Source organism: Gymnogyps californianus, chromosome 2 (assembly GCF_018139145.2).
Source record: "Gymnogyps californianus isolate 813 chromosome 2, ASM1813914v2, whole genome shotgun sequence".
Lineage (NCBI taxonomy): Eukaryota > Metazoa > Chordata > Aves > Accipitriformes > Cathartidae > Gymnogyps > Gymnogyps californianus.
In genome coordinates, this window is record NC_059472.1 from 17,051,362 (window position 1) to 17,072,088 (window position 20,727).

Consider the following 20,727-nt stretch of genomic DNA (forward strand, 5'->3'; position numbering starts at 1 on the left):
TAAAACTTATGGTATGTATAAGAGTGAGTGCTTCTTTCTCTCTCTTTTTTTTCCTCTGACAATGAAGCACAGAAGAGTTAAAAGTGACATGCTTCTGGCCCTACAGGAAGGTGGGAGATCAGGGAGGTAACTGAAGGCAACCGATGACCTTAGCAAGATGAATTCTTTAGACAGTAAAGCAGCAGCTCTATTAAACTGGAAGACAGTACTGTTTCTTTTAAGCGTATTCTTAGTTTGCATGAATGTCCTTTAAATAATTGAAAAACAACCCTTAAATTTGTATAATAAGGGAATGCATACAAGCAGGAGGTACTGTGCTGGAAATTAATAGAAAATGTCATGCAGTTCAGCATCTTATGCAGTACAAATTCTGACAAGCTGAAAATTCTTGCAGCCTGGCACACAAGTCAGGCAATAAGGAGAGATTTGAAGTCATAAGACTTATCTGATATCAAATATGACATCACATTGTGTTTCTTGTTTGATGGCTGAGGTTCTGAGCATCTGATTAAGGCCTCTGAAACAAGTCCATGGAAGGTATGCAGTTAGATCCCTGGAAAAGAGAATTCCAACTTTACATGAATGTGTCAGTCAGGGGGGGTCTGTAATTCAGTCAGCATTAGCATTTCAGACCAGCAAGAGTTGTAGGCACCTAGGCTATTTTTTTTTTTTTTAACATGTTTTTTTTTTAATGAATAGAGGCACTAAACATTTAGGTATTTCAGTTCTGCTGTTACCTTCAGACAGAGCTTAGAGAAAATTTCATTCCCAAGAGAGTTCTGATATGATCTGAACCTACCTAAACTATATTGAATTCAACAAAAAAAGCACATTAGGTATGGTTTCTTTCATTAACTTTACAGGCTAGAGAAACACTACTGCCTATACGAACATAAAGCACCGCAAAAAGTTGGAGACTGGACTTCAGTTTTCATCTCTTTCTTAAGGTGTCTTGAGCCCATAGTTTTCACTTCTCTTATATGAGTCTCCTAACCATATACTCCTTCCTATTCCTTCTCCTGGGCAAGGAACAATGAAGAAATAAGCAAAAGAAAGACTAGCTCTTTAGCTCAATAACTATCCCTCAGTTCCTTTTGGTTTGGCTTAGTATGTAATTGGTTTTGGTTCTGACCCTTTATTGACTCAAATGTATGCTTAGTTCTGGGTTCAGGACCAGAATGTAAATATACACTGATAGAAAAGTGCCATAAATATTATTATATATCCCTGGGTTGCTACTTCTTTGCTATTCTGTTAGGCTTATTGCCTCTGACTATCACATCTCTACGTATTAACTGTCCCAGGCAAAACCCAACAGAGCTTTTCATCCTTCTTATTCTTTCCTTTGCCACAGCTTGGTGAAAAAGGCATTAGTTTTGGCAAGAATTTCAGAGAGAGTGGGAAATCAAACTCACAGTTAACATTTCTGATGAGTAACTCGTGCAAGCTCACTGATCAGACTGCTAGAACACTGAATCAGCTTTCCAAGGTACCTCTCTCCATCCTTCAGCTGCTTTTATAATCTAAACAGCTAACATAAACACTCTGAATCATTCACTCATAGGTAAATATATGCATTTTAGGAATGCCTAAATTGATGTTCCCTATGTAGCAATAGCATTGACAGTAATAGATTCATTTCACAAGCATAGTCACAACCAAATATATAAATGAGATTGTATGGATATAGCTGAGCATAACATTTCAAGAAAATCCAGACAGTATCAAAGATCAAGACAGTATCAAAATCAGAACTGGTATTTGAAGGCTAAGCAGAAACATGACAGACAAAGCAGTGACAGGCACCTTTAAAAGACCTGTGCTTAGGTATGAATTCTGATTACTTAACATTTGGAAGAAGTTCCTGAACCGTTCCTGATAGAGTGAATAGAACAAGAAAAAACATATAGAGTGGGAGGAGATTACAAAGAAATACTAAAGAGATATGATAGTGTGAAGGAAATACACTAAGAAGTAGGAGGAGAAACGTACACACACACACATATACACTGTATTGTGTGCTCGTTAATCCCTGTGAAGTGTTAATGTAACATCAAATAGAACTAATGTCATACATGCAGTATGAGGGAATTTCCAGGCTCAGTTTTCAAACACAGATTCCTAAATATACCTTCTTAACTGTATATTTAGGCATAAATCAATGATATGTGTTGTTCATAAATTAGCATTGACTAGGTAAAATATGCATTTGAATACCTAAAAAAAAAAAAAGGTTGAAGGAATATTTGAAATTCAAGTATAGAGAATTACAGGCATTTGATTTCACATGCAATGTGAACCGACTATGATCTGGATTTAGATTAAATTTTGCTTAAAATAAAATACAGCTATTTGGAGCTTGCATTAGAAGGTGTCAGTAAAAGCATTGACTAAGAATATCTTACCCATCCTCATTCTTTCTAATTAACCTAAGCTCATTAAAAAAAGAAAATCAAGAAAGAAGATGAACATGAAGGATCACTATAAATTGTAAACATTTATAGTGTGTCTTATGCAACAAGTAATTGTAAATAAGTATTATAAAGTTACAATGTCATAATAAAGGTTTATGAAAAAGAAACTCTAGGGCAAAACCAAGCACGATTGCAATGGCCCTATGCCTTTTGATGTTGTCAGACTGGTGTTCTGCATCGGTTTTATTTTTATTTTTTTCAAAGTCAAAGAAAACGTATGAAACATCTGTATTGTCTCATCTGAATTACTGAGGAACTTCACTTGGCTGACAAAATTGTTTTTCCAGTGCAAAGGTTTCATCTTTGCTTCTCAGCAAAAGCTTTTGAATTTATTTAATGCATGATCAATAAGACAGGAAACGACAGACACTACCATTTCTAAACTGAATCGGTTGCATACTATTTCATTAAAAATTAGTCTAATTCTCATCTGAAAGTGGTGCAAAAATATCCATTTACAGTATATTTAATACTATAAATGTTACTCTAACTATATATATTAATACCAGCAAAGCAGAATTGTAAGCACGTAGAAAGCTGTGTGAGCAAGGGAATCATGTTTAATATGTTTGAAAAAACTGTACGTGACATATCCTGGCTGAGTTACAATACCAGTATCACTTGAAAGATCTTGAAATGGTGGAGAATTCATAACATCTTGTCACACCCGTAAGGGCATCAACAGCATCACCTGGGACCCTCACCCACCTCTGCACATGGACCTAGGACCTCATTTACTCTCAGCTCCAGGGCCATCAGTCCCTGCCCCAGCAACACTGTAGAAGTGCTGGTCTGCAGCCCTCTCCCTGTCCCCTGGATACACCCCTCAGCCCTATGATTTGGCTTGCCTCCATCTGTCCCTGATCCCTTCTCCTTTTGTTCCCAGGTGAGGTCTTGGAAGGACTCTGGACCTGGTTCATGGCTTGTCATGTCGATGGGCCCTGTAACCTGTCCTCAGCTCTGCCCCTGTGTTCAGTCCTTGCAGGACTGTTCCCCGTCAGCAAGGGTGCAGCCTGTGCAGGGGTCAGCCTTGGCTCCTGGATTCCCATCCCTTTGGGAGGAGGTGACCCTCACTGCTCCCCGGCATTCCACTCCTAAAAGTGTTTACCTTATATGTAGTCTGAATTCCTCTAGCTTCAGATTTTTGATAGCAGCTTTTGCTGTGTTGTAGTCAGCTAAGCTATATTCTTTTCTGTTGTAAGCAACTACAGATCATGATCAAGTTACTACTTAAACTTCTTTTGGATAAAATATTAGCAGGGTTCCTGGAACTTGAATTACTTTTCTCGCAGTTTCCTGAAGTCTATTTATCACCCTGACATCATTTTATATAAGCATACTGTAAAGTAATATAATTTTTGTATTTGTACTTTTCTACTTATAAATTAACCCCACCCCCACCCCCCCTTTTTTTTTTTTTTTTAATTCCAGACTGTTTAGAGTCTGAGCAAGCCTTAAATGTAGGTTAAATAGACATAGGCATCTTTCAGAAACATAGGTTATGGCCATTGCAGTCCTGACGAACAGTCTCCCTAAGCACCAGGAGCAGCACATACAGTGTGGTTCCCCCATCTGCTTTCCATAGGACTGCTTCACCCAGCAAATTTCACAAACACAGCATTGCTCTCATAGATGAGGCCTCCTCCGGTCAGGACCTTGTGTCCTTTACCTGGTGTTAATAGTCTGAACTAAAAAAGAGAAATTACTTCTCTGTCTCTCTTCTCCCCCTGTAAAATAGAACACATATTTAAGTAGTACAATGCTTGTAAAAATAATAGACACAGTCTTAAAGGTTAGTAACCTAAAATAGAGAAAGAAGTAAAGGAATATAAAGGTGATCAAGGAAAATGTGGTAGGGTGCAACCATATGGCTGTTATTTCATACATAAATATCAATAGCAAACAAGAAGTGGGGGAAAGGGTACACAAAGATCATATTATCTCAAACACTGCATTGATGATCTGGCAGAAACATATTTCATATCACTTCACTGGCTTGCTTAACAAATTAATTACCAATCATACACTCTTAACAAAATCGTCAAGGTGGAAGGACAGCTCTGGAGATTGTCTAGTCCTTTCCGATGCTCAGAGCAGGTAGAATCAGCTAAGGTGGACTGCTCAGGGCTGTGTTGTTGGGGTTTGAGTATTTCCAAGGATAGAGACTTCACAATCACTCTGGGCAACCTGCTCCAGTGTTTGTTTTTACTGTTTCCTTTAAGTAATAAAGCAGAGGTAGATAATTTTTTTTTTTTCCTTTTGTGGGCTTATTTTCATTGAAAAAGTGTTTCATGCTACAGTTTTTGTGATACAATCTGATACAAAATGTTAAGGATGTTGCTAAGGATTGAATTTTGCTTATGGCTATAGATGTGTGAGCAGGAGGACTTTGCTACAAAAAAACTCTGAAAACAATTATTTTCCAATGACATTGTAAGTATGAAAAGCACTGTTATTTCTGTTACTACTACAGACACAGGGAATTGGTGATGCATTAACTGTTACTAATACTTTTGATTCTGTGCTAAGCTAGCAACCAAAGTATGATGCTAGAGGACATAGACTTGCTAAAAACATCATATTTTGCATGAGGCATAAAACATTAAACCTATGATTGTAAAAGTCTCAGATTTGTGTTGACATTTGAAAAAAACTTTTGCAAAATGTTTTAAATTCTTATATTGGAAATATCCATTTCCACCTTTTTGCTAGGTTTCTGGAATTCTGGAGTGTTTAGATGACATCTTTATTAACTGAAATTCTAATCTTATTTAAGATCATTAATGAAGATTGTTTTACAAGTCTCTCTCTGGTATTGAACCCTTTGTTATAACCCAGAATAAGCATGTATGTTCAGTTCTGAGATAAGGAATCTCTCGTAATTGACCAATGCAGGTGCAAAGGTTGTGCTGTGCATTCATATCAAATGTTTTTTGTGCAATGCATCAATACAAGCATGCTTCTCACTCATGTGAGAATGTGGGTCCTTTATTTAATCAAATGATGTACATTATAAATCTTTTCTGTAGAAAATATTCCCTCCCACTGAACACATGAGGAACTGTGGGGAGCCACTACAAACCAAGGCACTGAGAGACTTGGCAGCGCCTAGCAGGCATGATACTATGCCTGGCAGAAGTAGCACTTGAGTTTTTGCAGCGGGGGTGGACACTGAGATGGACCAATTTGTCGTACTGCAAATCATCAGCTTAGGTTAAAAGTTTAAGAAGGGAGAAAGGGCATGTTAGGAACGGCTATGCTGGAGTCCTGTCTGCAGCTCAGACAGCACAGAAGTGGTGACAGGGTAAAGAAAAAAGCTGACGAGAAATAAGTTTCACACGAAATTAAAAAATGAAAAAGAAAAACAATCAGCAGGCTTCACTGTCATTATCTGTAGCTAAGACTTCTGCTATGTATGATTTTCACCATCATGGTCATCATTACTGAAAAAAGGCAGGAGAAAGAGAACAGTGAACTAATAGCAAAAAGATATTGTAAGAGCATGCTAACAAATGCAACATTCACCATTGTGTGCTGTTGGGTGTCTTCATAGGCCCTGACCTTTCTGATAATTTACATTGCATTATCAGTTTAATTTAAAAGAATTTGTGGAAGTATTAAAAGAATTTTATGAAGTAATTTCTAAAAATTTGTTTAAATATGTCCAGTAAGGACAGAGCTTTTCTCTATTTGTAACTACTAATGGCAGGAACAGAAATTACTCTATTCATTTTAACCAGGGACATTGGTCAGATCCGCAACTCTGTGAAGTCAATAGAAAGAGTCTCATTAATTTTAATAAGAATTGGATGAAAACTATGTGCTGTCAGCATCTGTTAGTTACGAGACAAAGACTTACATGTCATGTTATTTGGCATACTTCCCCTGAAATCATCTGGCTTATTTGCTTAGAAGTTGTCAGGAAGGCCCTCCTTGGTATATTTTTCCAAAACCTAAGTCATACTTCAGCTGAATGTTGGTGTTAGTTGACATAAAGCCATTATTTTTTGCTCTGAAAAATTCTCCATAACCTGATAAAGATACAGAAAATTTATCTCTTTCTTCCCTTCCTAACATCCCCCTTTATGTTGTAAGCGCCAGTCACCTTTTTCTTTACATTATCTAATTTAAGAAAATTAAGTTAAACTTACAGTGATTTTTGGTTTGAAGTTTCTTCTTCTTGACTTTGGAGAATAGGAAAGGTTTGTTTGCGCAACCTTTTTCCTTTTTTTTCCTCCCCCACCCCCCCCCACCCCCCAGCTATATTATTTATATAAAAGCTATTACCTCTTTCTACAAACTCTGTCATCCATAGAACTTCATGGCTTTTACAAAAGCAGTATCTAAAATTAGAACATTGGTTCCATGACCACCTTTTGCAGATCAGGTGAAAAAACACAGAGTATATTTGTCAGTAACCATTAATACTACCCTGCTGGTCAAATAATTACACATTTTTGCCTGCATTTTTTCTCCCCATGCATCTACAGTGTATGTCTTTAAAATAATAATAATTACAGAAATAAACTTTGAACTTTCAATAGGATTTCACTTTGTTAATTATTTCCATGGAGAAAGAAAATATTTAAAGTGGGGGAAAGATAATCACCAAGCTGTATTAAAAATGTATGTCAGAAATCCATTGTCCAATACATTCCTTATATTATTTCTGGCAAAATAATGCAAGAATTCTTGATTTACTGCTGATATTGTGGATGTTATACATTCCCTGTAAACAGTGCAATGATAAGTGAGAACTAATTAGATCTACTAATATGACTTCACTTTTTTCTTTTGTTTTATTAGTGTCATAATTTGACTGTAATTATAAAAGAGAAAAAGAACCAAAGTTAGCAGTGTAAATAGATAGGGAAATTTATTTAAAGATTCAGATAGATGAAATTAAAAAGACTGAAAAAAGGCAGCAAAATTTCAGGTATTGCAAAGGAGAAAATAAGTAAAAAAATTATATTTAGCCAAAAATTTGTAAAGGAATATCACATTAATATTGTGGATTTTTCCATTAAACACAGTACAAAGGATTTGATTTCAAACATAAAATGCATTATTACTTAGATAAGAGGAATATCATCCTTTAGTGCTCTCAGCACTGAGTGGACTTCAGAAGAATAAATGAATTGCTTCATTTAAGAGAAAAAATGAGTGGTCAGCTAATGTCATTCTGATAAGTTGTATCATAACATACAGTTTTTTGAGGATGAGGCTTCACACATAAATATGTTTATCCATGGAGAACATTTATGTGGAGTGAGATTAAGGTACAAATGCCTTGCATATATTTTAAGATGAAAAATAAATTATTGATCTGGATCCTCATTTGGGATCTGGATTCTCAATTACAGTTTTTACTGTGGAATTTCCTTTCTTTCCCTCCTTAAATAAATACCTTTTTTTAGAGTGTAAAAACCAGAAAAACACTACGTACTTCAATGAAAATTGAAGCCAAGGTTTATGTTCTGGAAGATCAAACAGACCCCTCGGAGGCCAATGCTATGATGTCATAATTTACATCTTGGGATTTGGCTTTTGTTTTAAGGGTCTTGACATTTCTGACATCCAGTGACATTCAGCACATCTGCACTGCATTATGACAGAAACTGATCCATAACAGAAACTAAGAGCACATGCCAATCATTTATTGCCTTTTTACCAGTCCATCTTTACATGGACTTTGACAATAAAAGCAGCAGCATTGGTTGAATATGGTCACTAATACAAGTACCATGTATAAAAAAAGGCTATTTGTGAGCAGTAAAAGATGACAGTGACATTTGAGTACCCTCAATAAAGGCAATTTTGTTTATGCCATATTTATATGTGAGATTATGCTTTGATTAAAGTGAAATAAACACCCTTTATCTTCAGGGCTCTTCATTGGTTTTAGTATTACTGTAGAAATAAAAAGTTAATTCCTTTGTGTGAAGAAAACCCGAGTTTATACAAGTGCTATGCAAGGGAGTGACTTATGAATTCACTCTGTTGTAGCTTTTGTTTTCTGTGATGGCAGATTTTCCCAGTATTTTATACATTCAATGAGAAAGACATCTTATTTAGGGAAGTCCCATTATTTTTCAAAATGGAATCTACAAAGCTGAATAAAATGAGGTGGCTATCGTATTACAGGCAAGAACAGTGCCATTGTAAGAGAATGAAAAAACTAGTGACTAGTAGACTTTTGCTGAGGAGCTTGGGGTAACATTCCATTATTCCAAATCTGTTCCTGAATTTGACCTATATTTGCCCAATAATGTCAATTAGAAAGATTTTTGTCAGAACTTGCCTCCTACAGCTAGTAATAATACTACTTTCTTACATAGAAGCTCAATGTAGGCAGTACAGGTTTGGCATCAGTAGCTCTGAGAGTCATTAAGTCCTCCCAGAGAATTACTCCATGAAGCTGGAGGGATTTTGGTATGGGGGAGAGAGCCTCTTCTTTCGCATTGAATGCTCCATTTGAGAAAAATATGTAAATATCTGCCAAAACAGAAAGGGAGCACAGATCCCTCATTTCGCAGATGTTTCCCTTATTCTCACCTTGCCTGAGACTGGAGAGTCATTCTCACTTAGTCTGTGCCAAAGACTGTGTGATTTTTTCACATGGTGACTTTCTATCAGCAGGAAGATGGAAGAAGATGTCATTTGTATAAAGGTGACCATAATGAATAGTAGTAAATAAAATAGTGGTAAAACTTGCCTGTAACTTGCATTTCTTAATAGAATCATAGAATTATAGAATGATTTGGGTTGGAAGGGACCTTTAAAGATCATCTAGTCCAACTCTCCCTACTGTGGGCAGGGACATCTTCAACTAGATCAGGTTGCTCAGAGCCCCATCCAACCTGACCTTGAATATTTCCAGGGATGGGGCATCCACAACTTTTCTGGGCAACCTGGTCCAGTGTCTCACCACTCTCACCATAAAAAATGTCTTTCTTAGGTCCAATTTAAATCTACCCTCTTTCAGTTTAAACCTGTTGTCCCTTATCCTGTCATTAGAGGCCTTGGTAAAAAGTCTCCCTCTGTCTTTCTTATAGCCCCCCTTTATATATTGAAGTCCCCTTTATATAGAGAGTTGCAACATAAACATAAATGCAAAACAGGTTTTGCTGGTTAGTCTAGCACCTAGTCCAGTTCATAGTCAATAATAATTCCACATCACAGTTTTGCAGAGATCTGGTTCCAGGCTTATGTTTTTGATTCTTACTATCCTCCATTGTCCTCCACTTCCACATAAAGTACAGAAGGTTTACGCATCAGAAATGAATAGGTAAATCATTGCTGTGAAAGAGAAAATGTGAGTCAGATAAACATAGAAAAGCTGGTCTTTAAGTTTTATATCAAGAATGGTTGGTTCAGAGTTCTCCACAATGGACAGAAGGTGGGTAGCTGAAAAATCCAATTAAAAAAAAGATAAAATAGAGATCTTTTTTCTTTTTCTTTTTTTTTTTTTTTCCCAGGAGAAAAGGTGAGAGAGAAAGAAGAAAAAGAACCAGAACATAACAGAAAAATATCCTTAGGCTGCAAGACACATCAACTACCTGCATTACACACGGAGCACAGAATGTCTTCATACTCACACTTTGGTTTAAGCTGATAGAATTTATGGCTGATTAACTTGATTCCCAAGGAAAATGTTTATAGAAGTACTCTACAGGGCTAATCTCAAGAAGTCCGTTGGCCTTACTTGTTCTACTCTGATAGGACAATCTTAGTCATAATATCCAAGAATCTACAAATTTAGAATTTAATTTTTTTCATGTCATATTAACTTGAAAAGACTAAGATAAAAAAACTTTGTGTATTACTAGAAAAGTAATACTAGATGATATAGAACAGTAACTACTAGAAGAGTATTACTAGAAGAGAACTTATTAATAAACATACCAACCTGGATGCATTAACAAAAGAACTCCATAGTTAGTTATAATTATATACAGTTATATTTTAATATCAGATTATATGTAATATATGTTAATATCAGATTTTGTAATTTGGAGCTGTTTCTAGGAAACTATTCTTCCAATTTACTCTTTGCTAAAACTCAAATAGTCTGAAAAATTTTGATGAAGTCTAGCAAATCAGAAAAATAAAGTTACATTCCTTATAAACTCTCTAAATTGCAGGTAGTCAGTTTAGGATTTCCAATGTGTTGACCTCCAAAAGAAGTGTTTCATATCTATCAATAATAACACTAATAACAGGAATATAACATTTCAAAGAGATTGTACATGTAAAAATTAATTATTTAATGTAAAACATTTAACATTGGAAACAGAAGAGAGAAACATCTAGTGCAGCTATCTTTCATCCAGATGGGTACCTAATCAGTAAGCCTAGTATTATTTTTTAGTAATCCTGAACATATTGACGATTACTTGCTGGATTACATGAAAAAATTTAAAAGCAGAAACAGTTCAAATCTGTTAAAAGATTTTGTCTGGGATTACATCAGTTTACCAGAAGGTAAATTAGCTCTTTTGTCTGCTCTCTCTCTCAAACATATCGTTTTTCCTCTCTCTTTCAGTCTTTTGGATGTTTTATTAACTCTCAGTTATTTACGCCAGAATTTGGCATTTATTGTATATATTTTGCATACTATGTATAGTTTGAGAGCTGTGATCCTGAAAGCACTTCGGCCAGTAGACATGTCATGCCACTGAGGACACCGGGAACACAAGCAGCACAGAGATGAGCAGGTCTCCAATCTACAAGGGGCAGCCCATGCCTCAGACCATGTCTCAGCTGCACCACTTCACAACCTGCTGTATTAGGGACAACCTGCAGCCCATGGCAGTTGTTGCTACCATATATAGTATGGCTGAAATTTGGACTCTTATTGTAACTTTGCTGGTGGTAGCTTCAACAGAAATTCAGCATGGACCCCCTGGACACTATTTTCAGGATGTCTTCTTACTGGCACTAATTCTTTACTCAGCCAAGGCAGCAAAAATAACTTTGTGCCAGTTTTGATTGTTTAACTGAACAACACAAGTAGTGGTAGTGCTCTTCTTCAGATTTTATGAATATGATTGATTAATCTTCATGTCTTGTCAGACAATAACAAAAAAGTAAAGCTGTACATTGCTTCTGATAGACGGTGAATAGAAAGTGGCTGTATTTGGGACTTGAAAAGTTAACTAATATTTTAGTTTTTTCTTTTTTTTCTGTCTGCACTTATTTGTTGTTCTCACTTTAGTGGTTTTATCTGTTTCTGTCCATGCTGAACCAGATTTATATGTATAAATTTTGAAGAAACTAGTCTTAGAATAACCTCTCTCACTGAACAAATAGATTTAAAATACATAATAAAGAATCCAGGCTGTTTCATTTATCCAAGGTAACATTTTTTTCTTTAAAATGTACTAATAATTTACACCCTGTTTTGGAAGATACAAATGAAGTCAATTTGTAGGTGTTAACTACTGAAAACTATTGAACATCAGAGGGAAAAAATCAATCAAAAAAAGAATTAACTTCAATATTTCTCATTTTAAACATTATATGAATTATTATTTTGAACTTTGCTGATAGAACATTCATTCTGTTTTACAGATTAGTGGACGTTATTAGTGCAACATTGAAACTATGTAGTTCATATTCTTTGGTATGTAGCTACCGATTTTTATTTGACTTAATGACCAAACATTTCCAATTGGCAGAGGCAATATTATGTGTGCCTCAAAATACTTGAATAGCATATTTGTCTTCTATGTTATCTTCGTGATATCAGTTTCTGGTAAGCAGTTTAAGAATCTACTGAGTTTAATTAACTCCTGGTGTTCAATCTCTTTGAGAAATAGATTCTTACAGAACTTGAAAGGGACTTTGCATATGCCAAAATTGTCAGAAAACAGCTAAAGATCCTGTAGAAGAATGATGCCCTAGCTGCTATTTGCAATTCTTCTTCACTATATTGATATAATATTTTTCAACAGCTTAATTTATTCTTTTTAATACAAGAAGAAATGAAACAATTTCTTGCATTTTTGAATGTATGGCCTACCTACTGCCTTTTTCTTAACAAAGAAATGACAGAGGAGCATTGAAAACCCTATGAAAGGTATTAGAAATGAACTGCCAAGTCCTTATAAACAGAAATTATAAATAAAGCTTTAGAAGAAGCTCTGCAAAGTTACATCTGCACAGACATCTTGTACATAAAGCTACTTGCATATTAAATTTTAGCCAGAAGGAATGATGAATAGCCAAGATATCAAAACCCAAAGAAATAGTCTATAAAGGAAATTCAGAAAGAATTGCAACTATAAAAGCACTAATGGTATGGCTGGAATAAATTACTTAGAAATAATATCTCCATTATTTCTGAAGATTTGTTATAAAGCTATTAATATCTTCATTGTCCACATCCCTCCATTTTTGACTCGTTATAATTTAAATGTCTGAGCTAAATATTATTGTACTTAAAATTTTTGTAAAGATTGAGTAGACTGACAAGTGTTATGTAGTGGCGATAAGCATTTCGGAGATGCAGGGTAAGCATTGTGTTCAATAGCCAGATATCAAAATTAGAGTCTACAGAATAGACCTAATTCATCTTCTTACACTAGCTAAACCCCACTGTTACTTCATTCCTTTCAGTGCAATGATTAATGCATCTCCTTTTTAACACAAGCATCTAAATAATGATACAGACCTATAAACAAGATACTACGAGGAAAGCTAGAGATGTCCTCTACTTCATACCAATGTCTCCCTGTTAGCGAATACATAATAGAGGACAGTTTACTCCTAAATAGAAGTTCCTAGTGTGAGCGTACAAATAATAATGGACATATCTGATGCATGCGTGTGTAAGTATGTGTGTTTGTGTATTTATTGACTCAGGTCAGAAGACATGTCCATATCACCATATTCTTCTAATTTAACATGGATTTTCTTAAGTGTTCTATGCTACTGTGTAATGTAAGTATGACTGTACAGAAATAAGAATGAAGTAATATGCATCTAGAAGGACACTGAATTGATACTTGGAAATAAAGACTCCCAATTTAATCTGACTTGCTCAAGTCATGCAACAAGGCAGCTGGTACTTTTCTTTCTTTTGTTTACCCATTAAAAATTTTCATCTATGGTTCATTACTTTTATACTCACAAGCTAGGTTAAATTAATGAATTTAAATGCCATTTTTACAGGCTTTGTTCTCAGTGTTCTGGTTTTTTTTTTATTTATGGTGATTCTCTTTTTGGTTTCGGATGAGACATTGTGCTATCTCTTTCATCTCTCAAAAATCCATTTGATTAATGTCAAATTCAGCATCCAGGATGATAGATTTAAATAACAGATAGATAAATTATAAAAAAATAGTTTACATATTAGAACTTATGTCAGTGACCATGTAAAAATACTTCATTAAAAACATTTTGTAAAAGCATACACGTCCTCATACAGTCTGTAAATGCTACCAAATATTTGTATGTATTCTGCCTAATAAATGGAGCACTATACCGTATATATTTTTTAATATATATATTTTTTGTAATTGTTAACTGTCCAACAAAGGAACAGTAATCTGTAGGGAAGAAAAAAAAAAAAAAAAAAAACAACTAATCCAAAATAAAAAAAAAAAGTGTCAGGAATGCTTTCCACGTGCTAGGTACATTAAATTCTTAGCTTCTGAAAGCAGAGTTACTTCCAAAATGCTAGAAAATGTGAAATGAAAAACAGGCACATCTGCAACTTGTGATCATCGAATCAAAGAATGGTTTGGGTTGGAAGGGACCTTTAAAGATCATCTAGTTCCAACTCCTCCTGCCATGGGCAGGGACATCTTTCACTAGATCAGGTTGCTCAAAGCCCAGTCCAATCTGACTTTGAACACTTCCAATGATGGGGCATCCACACCTTCTCTGCGCAACCTGTTCCAGTGTGTCACTACCCTCATAGTAAAGAATTTCTTCCTTATGTCCAATCTAAATCTACCCTCTTTTAGTTTAAAACTATTATCTCTTGTCCTGTCACTAGAGGCTCTGGTAAAAAGTCTCTCTCTGTCTTTCTTGCAAGCCCCCTTTAAATTAAGGCCACAATAAGGTCTCCCTGGAGCCTTCTCTTCTCCAGGCTGAACAACCCCAACACTCTCAGCCTTTCTTCATAGGAGAGGTCTTCCACGTGATCATTCTTGTGGCCCTCCTCTGGAGTCACTCCAACAGGTCCATGTGTTTCTCGTGCTGGGGACCCCAGAGCTGGATGCAGTACTCCAGGTGAGGTCTCATGAGAGCAGAGGGGCAGAATCATCGCCTTCAACGTGCTGGCCATGCTTCTTTTGTTGCAGCCCAGGATACAGTTGGCTTTCTGGGCTGCAAGAGCACATTGCTGGCTCATGTCCAGTTTTTCATCCATCAGTACCCCAAGTCCTTCTCTGCAGGGCTGTTCTCAATCCATTCATCCCCCAATCTATATTGATACTAGAGGTTGCCCCAAACCAGGTGTAGGACCTTGCACTTGACCATGTTAAGCTTCATGAGTTTCACATGAGCCTGCTTCTCCAGCCTGTCAAGGTCCCTCTCGATGGCATCCTTTCCCTCAAGTGAATCAACTGCACTACTCAACTTGGTGTCATCTGCAAACTTGTTGAAGGTGCACTCAACCCCACTGTGTTATTAATGTAGATATTGAACAGTGTTGGTTCCAATATGGACCCCTGTGAGACACCACTTGTTACTGTTACTATAACTGTAACTGTAACCACTTGTTACTATTTGGACATTGAGCTGTTGACCGGAACTCTTTGGATGCGGCCATCCAGCCAATGCCTTCTCCATCGAATAGTCCACCCATCAAATCCATATCTCTCCAATTTAGCAACGGATGTTGTGTGGAACTGTGTCAAAGACCTTACAGAAGTCAAGATAGATGACATCTGTTGCTTTTCTCTTATCCACCAATGCAGTCACTCTATGGTAGAAGGCCACCAGATTAGTCAGGTCTATCATTTTATGATAACAAATGGTGAGTCCTTCTGCAGCTATCGGTCATCTTGGCTAGAAGACAGTCATATAAACATCCTTCACCTACTCTTTTCTACTCTATGGAGTAAAAGTCCACTGCATACGTCCTCAGGATCAATCACCAAAGTGGGTCTGCAAAGTACGTGTTCATAGACACATCTTGGCTGGAAAGGGTGCTGTTCAGTTGGATAATTAGATAACATGTAGAGATTTCATTTGTTGTGGCAGGTGCTACTGCCATTGTTCTGTCTTTTTTCCTGTGTATTGTGTGATAGAGCTATATGCCTATTTCCAGTCTCTTCACTGAGAAATAGTGGTTTGCTACACAGCTTACCCACATTTCTGCAAGAGTAGCCCTATATCTCATCCTTGATCCACCTGTTATTTTAAACTGAGTCATGTAACCATATAGATTTTTGTAGTGCATCCATTCCCTGATATATTTTGTTGTGCACTCTATCATATTGTATCCCGTTGATGCAATACATTTACATGTATGTTATGGAAACATAAGTAAATAGTTACACAAGTATTCAATATCCATAAGTTAGATGCAACTAGATGGTGTTTACTCAATTCTATCAGATTGTGTTGATGATGTTTCAGGCAAACTCATCTTTGTATTTCCAAAGCTACTTGAAAACTGATGCAATTTGAATTATTCAATTAGATATTAATTAAGAGAACAGATAGAGAAAAGGAACAGAGAAGAAAAAATGAACAGTATGCTGAAAATTAAAGAAGGACTTTAGTATTATTTCTGTCATTTTAAATCTAACTCCTGTGTGGTTCCAATGCCTTCAATTATTATTTTTTTTAAATATATTTATCAACATGTATATTCTCCTTTGCCCCTTTCTAAGCACCCTGTCAACAAATGAACAAGACTTCTACGACAAAACTTGCCTATGAGTAAGGTGACACTATCATAGTAAAAAAAGGTTGAGTCTAGTTTCTTTTGGACAAAAATCTCAGACATCATTTATTCTCAAAGGTATATTTACCATTTTACATAAAATTTCAAACTTCCATAGCATCTCGTGATAATACTATAACAGAACCTGACTGCATAATTTACATCAGTTAACTGTACTGAAGTTCATCATATTTTTTCACCTTTATTTTCATTGTACTTCCTTCTCTCATCTTTCATCCTGAAACTGTTGACTTGTGTTTTATGGGAAAGGCATTCATCTTTATTTTCTTTCCTCCCACCCTTTTCTTTCTCACCTTTATTTCTTTACCTTCCAACTTTTACCTCCCACTTTTCTGTTCATGTTGTGTGTCATTTGTGAATTGCAAAATAATAACAAATGTATTACTGTGTTAGTATAGAGATTTGTGTCCCTGACTTGCTATTGCACAAGTTTATGTTTCCAGTTCCAGCACAAAATAATGTTTCTGAAGATTTATGTAGCTTATGCATCACAAGAGAAGTCTGAATTGGCTGGCTGATGATGTCAAGCTCAATTACTGATATCCTCTCGCATAGATTGCTCTTCATAGACATTATACATGTCTAATGATGTCTACACTGTCATGAATAATATGCTTAATCTCAATTTAAAGGATACTTGACCTCAGCTTTGCCCTAATTATATTACATTACATTTTACTCGTTTATATAGCACTTTTAATACCAAGCACTGAGAGACTGTTTAATTTTCAGAGGCTGTCCTTCCAGCATCAAGCTACATTACTTCCTACCTTGCCGATGGCTAGGAATTGCTTGATTAGTGATACTTTCAAACTGAGCTATGATCTTTTGTCTTCAATTATTAAATACGCTATCACAAACTCTCTTCTAGGACCACAGATATAAATGACTTTCATAAACATCTATATGGAAATATATGAATACTTATGTATAAATATAAATATTTAAAGTTATGTGATGAAAATCTGTTAACAACAAGTGGTTGTATATATGGATGGGCTTGGAAATAGGCTGAGGTTTGATATAGGAAGAAATAAGAGAACAAATACCACTACCTGTGACTGCGAAAGACTGTTTACTTGTGTACTGTGTAACTTTTTTTCCTGGGTAGTCAGAATCCAGGCTACTTTGGACAGGGACATTTTTTTGCTATCCATTTGTACACTGATTAGCATGATGGCACTTCCTGATGGCACTGTAGTCCCAGTAAATGGTAAAGACAACAGTAGATTCCTAAAAATTTCCTCATTCCCTCAAGCACAAATTATCATCATGAAGTTGATTACTTCTTGAAAAAAGAAAGTACCGCAGTATAAATAAGTTATTTCCCTCTTACTAGAAATAATTTCATTCATCCGTTTTACAACCAAAAATATAGACTATAGATAATAAGAAAAGATTGTGTGATTGGACAGCATGAGGTGTCTGAAAAAGTGGCTGATTTACTCTATGAGGATTCTGACAGAGCTTTATCATAGTTTTGGAGTCATGTCCTCAGAAGAGGGGCTAGGCGTCCAAATGCAAGTATCTGGCAAGAAATTATATGTGGAACAGGCAGGACAACAAAGAGAGAGAAATATGGGCAAACAAGAAGGATAAGTTAAACAAAATTATAACAATTTAAGAGAAAAAGTGATGGAAGTAATGAGTCAGTCCTGTACAACTCGGAAACGGTCACAGGAAAGAGGCCAGGATTGTAATATTCCCTTCATAATATAGCAGTATTTGCTCTTCTGAGAAGAAATTAATGATCTTTCAGTAAAGAATATAAAAGATGGGAAAATATTGAGACAGAAGAAAAAGAAATGGAAAAAGTAGTATCAAACAGGAAATAATTTGGAAGTTAGTATAAAAGTAAAGTTAATAATCCAAGGAAGTATTAAAGTTTAACAGTAGATTTTACTATTTTGCTTATATTCCTGCAATTCTTAACTACATATATAGACAAGGGAAGAGAACTCAGGCATAAGGTCCAAGGAGAAACCATGACATGGTACAACCAGATCTCTGGCAGATCTTGAAAGACTAGTCTCTCGGGTAAAACCGCCAGGAAGGGAATCTGATGCTGTCTATTTTAAGACAGAATTTGAGGCTACATTTGCAGCTATTTTTGCCTTTCCTTTCCATATTATTGACATTTTTTCTTATATTTAGGAGAAACTTCAGCTATGGGACAATAGCACTTCCCATTCACTTTAACTCTTAAAAAAATTTGGATTAGGAAGATATTTCCTGCAGAAATAGTCTTTATTAATACAGTTCACTATAATGCCAATGGAACTAGGCCATATTTTAAGGCATAGCTTTATATATTTTGTAGTACAGTAGAAGAAATATAAACCATAAATTTGCTGACTCCAGAACAATTAAAATTTATGGAAAAAGAGATTCTATCATACTTACATAATAATTGCCTTACTGAATCATACAAAAAAACCTGGTATGAGAAAATGGAACAAAACTTGTACAAAAATTTTAACTTATTGTAAGAGCTAGGCAACAATATATCACATAAAAGGGAACAAGACTACCTTGCAAAACTAATAAAAACGAGCTTCTCTTTTGGAATTGAGCAGCCCAATATTAATTATTTTTTAAATTCATTTATGTCATTTTCTCTAACCATCTGTTGATAACTCCAGATAAGATCTTCTCAACTAATTACTTCTGAGTAATTTTCATGAAGTCCTCAAGTAAAATCTCACTCAGTGACTCAGTATCCTCCACAAAGCATTACTCTTTTCCTTTCCTGAAAGCTATTGTAAAAAATAATAACAGAACTTTCCTTACTTGAGCTGTCAGGGAAATGTTCATGGTAACTGAAATCTTATTTTGACTAAAATAATAGTACTTCTTATCATAATTTGTACATGAAGCTTACAGTAGAAATTATATATAGGTCAATATTTTATCTTTAAAATTTTAAAGATGGGAAACAGAGTTAGAGAAACCAAAAACTGAGTCACAGTACAATGAAATCAGACACACTAACCAAAGAGATTTGAGTCAAAATTAGGATGGGGGTTAAAATACAGTAAAACCTTGTTTTCCAAACAAAAATATTATGTGGGATAATATGTACAATTTTATCCACTCTGTTTATATGGATAGTATAATGTGCATGTCATTACTTGTATAACTGATATATTGCAAATTTAGTTTTATTTAAATATTCCTAAACACACTAACAATTTACAGAATAGGCAAGTGCTAGTTCTATTACAACAGATACACATCATGATATTTCTATGTTCAGATAAATCTTAAATCCAATGTAACAAGAATTCCTTATAATCTTTCTTACAAACATTGTTCATTCACTACTGAATAGAGTCTCTTCTGTACAGCTATGTGTGCGGCTTTCTGAAGTGTTTATTTGTATAATATAGTTCATTGACTGGCTGGTCTTATACACAAAAAAGTGAATTAATTCTGAAAGCAATCTGGATCTCTTAATTATTACACTAATCTAACATTATGATCTCTCATTGGATCCAACTAAAATCCTTGAAGGCTTGAATTCACAGGGTCTTGTAATGACCAAGGCAGCTACTAACTTTTAGTCACCCCAAAACTTATTTTGATTCCCACTGTCCTTGTTATTTTACATCTAGGACTAGTAAAAAAAAACAAGAATAAGATTAACAAAAACCAGAATGCTAAATAAGAAGCCACTGATACCAGTAGCTACAGCTTTAATATTTAGATATATAAGAACGTAGTTACACATCTCATTCCTCAGCACTTCAATATGACTTAAGCACCCCCATTTCATCTAGTCATTAGCCATTTCTTATCTTCATATTTCCTCTGTGGTACCTTTGTGCTACACCCACATGAGTGTGTGAACAGCTTCACAAAATGAACTGGGACAGGGAATTGAATTGAAAAATAACACAGAAAAATACAATTAGCCTCCATAGAATTTTTCCTGCTTTTTAGTTTGTGCAATTTATAGTCAGTTCCATGCTATAAAGCCTGAGAAATCCCAAAATACCATATAGTATGGGCATTAGAGAAGGTTTATGTGTAACATGAGCCCATGTTTCCTCAGACAAATAAAGGATTTGAGTTTATATCTTCTATGTTCCAGCTAAATACACTTTTCTGTCATAGAGTAGGTGATGATAGGTATGAATTCCTCTCAGAAGCTTCTTTCTAAATGATTTTCCTCTATCTGTTTACTTTGTTTTGTTTACTAAAACCCTGACTCTTAAAAGGAGGTTCTCTACCTCTGGAGAGAAGTGTTTAGGCCAACCCCAAAATAACCTCTTTTCCTATTGACATAATAACAACAACAGCAACAACATTCTTAAACTATTTAGCTCT